The sequence below is a fragment of the Xenia sp. Carnegie-2017 genome, unplaced genomic scaffold (assembly GCF_021976095.1).
Source record: "Xenia sp. Carnegie-2017 unplaced genomic scaffold, XeniaSp_v1 HiC_scaffold_6, whole genome shotgun sequence".
In the NCBI taxonomy this organism is placed as follows: Eukaryota; Metazoa; Cnidaria; class Anthozoa; order Malacalcyonacea; family Xeniidae; genus Xenia; species Xenia sp. Carnegie-2017.
This window is the reverse complement of record NW_025813526.1, coordinates 11,949,776-11,955,775: the sequence shown is the minus strand read 5'-3', so window position 1 is coordinate 11,955,775 and position 6,000 is coordinate 11,949,776. Positions and strand designations below refer to the sequence as shown.

Here is a 6,000-nt window from a genome sequence, read left to right as displayed (position 1 = left end):
CATTCTGAAAAGTCAATACTCTTGAATTCAGCTTACTCTTCATTAATATCCCTGCAAGCAGCAATCTCTCTGCAACAAATACATTCTTCATCTCTATCAATTATTTATCAATGAAAGCATTTATACCTTTCAATCTCTTTCTATGCAAAAGGCTGAATCATGTCTTCATACGCCATTATTTGCTCATTTTCTGAAAATGTATCACTCTCAACAGAGCGAATACTTGAAAATTTTTAGGAATCATTTTAATCTATCGTGTAATTTGATTAGACAAATTTCAAATAATTCAATACAGAGAATTTTCATACATGAATATGTGTTATGGTGTGTTAATTGTAAGTTGATAACTGCAAAGTGATTTCACGAACGGAAGCCACTGCTTGATGCGGCTTCGCTTGTATGTATACAATGGCTACAGCTTTTATAGCAAAATTTCATGGTTTGGGGTTTCATATCTCCAGTACAATTCTGATGGGAGCCTTCAGACTTTGGAATATGGTTATTAATAATAACATCTTTCACTTGATAAAAAGTCCTATTGGCGTATGACTTACCTTTAAGAATGATAGATTTTGTTTTAAAAAATCATGTGTATTATCAAAGTTGTTCATTCCTTCAAACTTGCAAATTAAATTTCACAGCGTTTTTAACATTACAAAAACCAAAAAGCTCCTTTTAAAATATTTTCCGCATTCTGCTATAATTTAGCAAAACAAAGATTGTGCGATGAAGTAAAAGCTAAAATATTGCAAAAACTGTTATATCACGTGCGTTATCCAGTCTATTCTAAATCAGTGGTCTGCCTCCAGCTCTTCAACTTTAATATCACATACTGTTTCAGAATTGTGCACTATTGGTGACAATCCATTTCATAAACTTACTATAATTCATTCTTTTTTTAGGTCTCTTTTAATGATTATCAAAGTAGCTGCCAAACGGTATTTAATTGTTGCCAAACATCCAATTTTTGCAATAATCGAGGAAAATGTAACATTTCGTTTCAACCAAACATTAAAAAACGACCCACCTGTTTCTGTGACAAAGGATTTGTTGGTGAGCGCTGTCAGTATAAATCAAGATCGTGTTTGAGTTTTTCTGGCACTCGAAATGGATATTATAACATACCTACGTACAATGATCAAATAATTAAAGTCTACTGTCACTTTGGCAGTGCAAATACTTGGACTCTTGTGCAGTCTTACAGTTTTGAAAATAACGAGAATTATCGAAACCAACCATATTACAAGAACTTTTCTCGAAATGAAACATCGCCAAACTGGAAGGATTATAGACTGTCACTGGATACAATGAAAGGTATAATAGATGATGGCAATACCAGATGGCGTTTAAGTTGCAATTACTCATCTCATAAGCATAGTTGGAAAAATGAACGCCTTATTGCAACCCATCTGAATGTTCCAATAATTAATGAAAAAAAATCACTTTTCAAAAACCGTTGCCTTTTTGTTGAAAGGGTTCACATCCGCAAAAAATATTGGATAAAACGTTACATTCATTTAATCCAAGAGGAAAGCGCAATTTTGCATCTAAATTTAAATAAGGTGCCATGTGCGGGCAACGATGCTTTTCATGGTATTTCCTGCCACAAAAACGCTAGTGAGGATAATTTTGGATATTACGACTGCGTTAACCCAGAACACACTTGCTCATCTTCGCCGCAAGCTACAACACAATTATGGTTTGGTGGAAAAAAACGCGATAACTAAAAAAAGTACTTATAAAAATGAATGACATATTTAACATTTAATAGCAAAAGCTGGATTTTCTTGGAATTTGTAATTTGTTTTGCAAGATTTTGATTGTCTTGTAGAGTTCAGGCCAATTTTACAACGCTTTAGAACAGCAATAACACAATCTTATTCAACTTTGTGATTGACAATAAAACCTGTTTGAGTAGATTTGGTTGGTTAAATGATAAAAAAGCATTTCAGACGTATCAGCAGTGAGAGAATTTTCAACATTTGATCGTCTAAGGCCCCTCAAAGCGATAATAATTTACCCAAGCATATAATGTTTAAGTAACCCTGGGAACTAACGAAAACGATGTTTTTAAAACATTATTATTGACATGGTATATTGAGAATGCCGTTTGCCAGTTGCCACAATACAAGACATGGGTAGCACAATAAACAGCAATTTCAAGATATGTTAGCAGAATTTATTGGTTGTCTTCAAAGATAATCAAACTTTAAGACTGAGGAATGATTCCCATACGCAAATATTCAGATTGAAAAGACCACTGATCTTTCCAACAAAGAGAATTAAGTATGATTGTTTGCATGGAGAAAAAGTGTTAATGAAAGGCAGCTTGGATTTGTAGATGTTACTTGTGATAGAGCTGAAATTGCTATATCAGCATTGGCAAAATTTGGGTTGATCCATTTGAGTTCTATTGAAATATCTGGAGGGGAAAGGGGCCTGGTAACTGTTATCAAAAACATGAGTTCTAAAAGTAAATTTTGGACGAAAACTTCAACTTGAAAAATTAGTTTTAGTATTCACTCCCTCCTGATTTCTAATGCAGCTTTAATTACAAACTCTCAGAGAAAAGAATTTCGATACATAAATCGCGAAGATATGCTTTGTGGTTGTGTGGAATATGCACATTAATACTTAGATAATGTAGATAATGTAAGGTAAAGAACGTTTGTTATGCTTGAATAACCATGTAATTGAAAAATAACACTAGACGGCATTCTTCAGTGGACCGTCAATATCATCAAAGTTAGGTTTGTGTAAACTATAGTTTAAACACTAACAGACGATTTATTAAGAACTGTTTGCAAACAGTTGATTACGTTGACAACGAATGAGAATATATATGCCTAATCACCTAGATATATGGCATGTCATATGCTAAGTAATGAGATATATCTTGACAAAGTTTGTAGTCATTGAATTTTAGGTTAACTTTGCTAGGATACTGGCTAGTGTATATTAACAGATAGATATTCTGGCATGATGTTACCACAAAAAGGAAAACTATTCTCTACAACTCAGGACCAACTGATGAAGAGCACTACATTATTTTTCATGAAAATTACTACTTAAATTATAGAGTCTTTTTGCTTATTTGACATTACATTGTTTACTACTGCACGAGAGTTAAATTGTTCAAATAGTCTAAATGAAGGCAATTCACAAATTTCATAAACATAATTGTGCATTATTTGTAATGTTTTGGCATTTTGTAATGAATTGACTATCAAGTTTTGACAAAAAATTTGTTCCAGAGTCTAAAAATCATGTTTGCAGACATAAAGATCATATAGGTTAGTCATCTTCATCAAATGAGGAGTAAACATAATGTTTGCCTGAATAAAAATCAACTAAGAGACTTCGGCTGGGCGACATGTTTGTCTATTTCCTGGGCCTAAACTCAATTCAAAATGAATGGGGAAATTTTGTTAACATTTTGATGTAAGATATGCACATCTCGAAAAGAATTGCCAAATCATACGTCTGACAAGCATTTGCGTAATAAATAAAAAGATTGGACAAACATTAATCTTAGAACTTTGTAATAAAAAAAAAGTTTACCAAATATATGCCTTCACACAACAAGTTTCGTAAAAACAATACGGCAAACAATTCAATGAAAATAATGAACACTTAAAATGAACAACAACATTACCTTGCTTACTAGTCTCATAAAAGCATTGTTATGTTATGTGTGCTTTAAGTATATACCCAATTATCTATTGAGCAAGCATCCGATTACGATACAGTTAAAAGAAACTATACTAAAAAGTTATGAGTTGGTTACTGAGAAGAAGGACAAACGTATTTGGAACTTGCTAGGAAAAACGAACAGTTATTAGATAGATAGTGCGACTCCTAAAAGGTTTTGACTATCTTAGACAGCTGATTCTTGTCGAATAATTCAAGCATTGTGTTCATGATGAGCTTCGAACTTTCCTAAATGAACAGAAAGCATCAACACTCAATAACGCAGCACGTTTAGCCGATAATTTTTCTCTGACTCATAAAAAGTCATGTTTTAACAAATTAAATAATCCGTCATTGTTGCCACGAAATCAAGGTGTCCCATACATTAATAGCAAACCGCCTCTGATCGATTTCCTCTTAAAGCTTGAAATAGTATGAGGAATACTGGAAGCAGCCGAAATCATGTCAAAAATTATGAGATGCTTAATGCTACGTCAAAGTTATCCCAACAACAGCCGCCAAGACAAACAAATTTTGAATCTAGAGTCTGTAATTTTTGTAAAATGGAAGGACATCTAATTTCTGATTGTTGGAAGTTGAAGAAAAAAGAGCAAGGTCAAGATAATTTGAAGCCAACAGTGTCTCTTACATCTAAAAATTCTAAATCAAGTATTGATGTGGATGTCACGTTATGTGATAAAAATAATGAAATTATGCCAAATGATTATGCCAATTCGGATTTTGTTATGGAGATTTTTGTGCCATCCATTCATGATGGTTTTCTTGAATTTAAAGACGATTTGTTTGATGCTACTCCTATCAAGGTATTAAGAGATACCGGGTCTTCTCAATCGATTATATTGACGGATACTTTACCATTTTCAAATAATTCTTATTTGGGTTCGAATTTTTTAATTAAATCAGTAGATTATACTAATTATTCTACAATGATGCTCCATAACTTTTATTTGACATCAAAATTTGTCTCTGGACTAGTCAAAGTAGGTATTAAGCCTAGTCTGCTATTTAAAGGTGTAAATTTACTTCTTGGAAACTATCTTGCTGGTAAAAAGTTGTCACTGAACCAAAAATTTATCAAATGAGCCTTCGTTGGAAGAAATTTTAGATTCGAAAAAGGAGACAACTCATACCCCTCCTGTGTTGTTACTCGAGCTATGGTAAAAATGCAAAGCAAACTAGATAAAGAGGACAAAGCTGATGATGAAATTGATCTGGCTGATACATGTCTTGCCGAATCTTTTGAGAAAAAAAAATATGTTGTTTTTTATGATACCAGTTTCTTTCCACAATTAGGTTAATCCCAGTCGATTTCAAATCCCAATCTTATGTCAGAAAAACGAAAAAAAAACAAGAAACTAAGATTTTGTTCAACAAGGCAGTTGACGAGAATGAGGTATCAAACAGTCCTGTTTGTTATTTTTTTACAAAACGAAATATTAATGAGAAAATAGCCACCACCAGATGTTTTGGCAAATGACGAATGGGCAGTTAGATAACAAATTGTGGTGCCTAAAGTTTAGCAAGACGAAATTCTTAGTTTGGCAAATGAAACTCGTTTGGCTGGATATTTGGGAACTGAAAAAACATTACGAAAAATTTTAAAGCACTTTTACTGGCCATCAATTAAGAAAGAAGAAGCAGAATATAGCCGTTCATGCTACAAATGTCAAATCGTTGGCAAGCCGAATCAAACTATTTAGAAGGCACCCTTACACCCAACTCCAGCTCTTGAAGAACCGTTTTGCGTAGTGATAGTTGATTGCATCGGACCATTGCCAAAAACGCAGTCAGTTCATCAGTAATTACGTACTATAATGTGTGCCTCAACAAGGTTTCTGGAAGCGATTCTGCTGTGCAACATATAGGCTAAAACCATTGTGGACGTTCTCATAAAATTCTTCTTAATTTTTGGATTTCCAATGTCAAATCATTTGGATCAAGGTACAAATTTCATGGCAGGACTGTTTCAACAAGTCATGTATGAACTTAAAACCTAGCAATTTTCATCTTCCGCCAGTCATCCAGAAAGTCAGGGGGCTTTAGAACGATTTTACGAAACTCAGAAGACTAGGATAAAAACTTATTGCCTTGAAATGGAGAAATGTTGGGATGAAGGAATGCACTTACTTTTTTCTGCTGCAAGAGCGTCGGTTGAGGAGTTTCTAGGTTATAGCCCTTTTGAATTTATATTTGTTCATATGGTTTAGGGACCAATAGAACTCTTTAAAGAGAAATTTCTTTAAAATGATCGTGATTGTTTGAATATGTATCAGTATGTTTCAGACTTTC

The 6,000-nt window shown here is 33.4% G+C and overlaps 1 long non-coding RNA gene across 1 annotated transcript in view; it reads right to left on the bottom strand.

Annotated features, from left to right (window-relative positions):
- Positions 1 to 789: 789 nt before the first annotated feature.
- Positions 790 to 6,000, bottom strand: part of LOC124457592 — a 20,556-nt gene continuing 15,345 nt past the window's right edge. The window contains exon 4 of the long non-coding RNA XR_006952675.1: positions 790 to 799. This is a non-coding gene — a long non-coding RNA (uncharacterized LOC124457592). The remainder of the gene's footprint in view (positions 800 to 6,000) is intronic.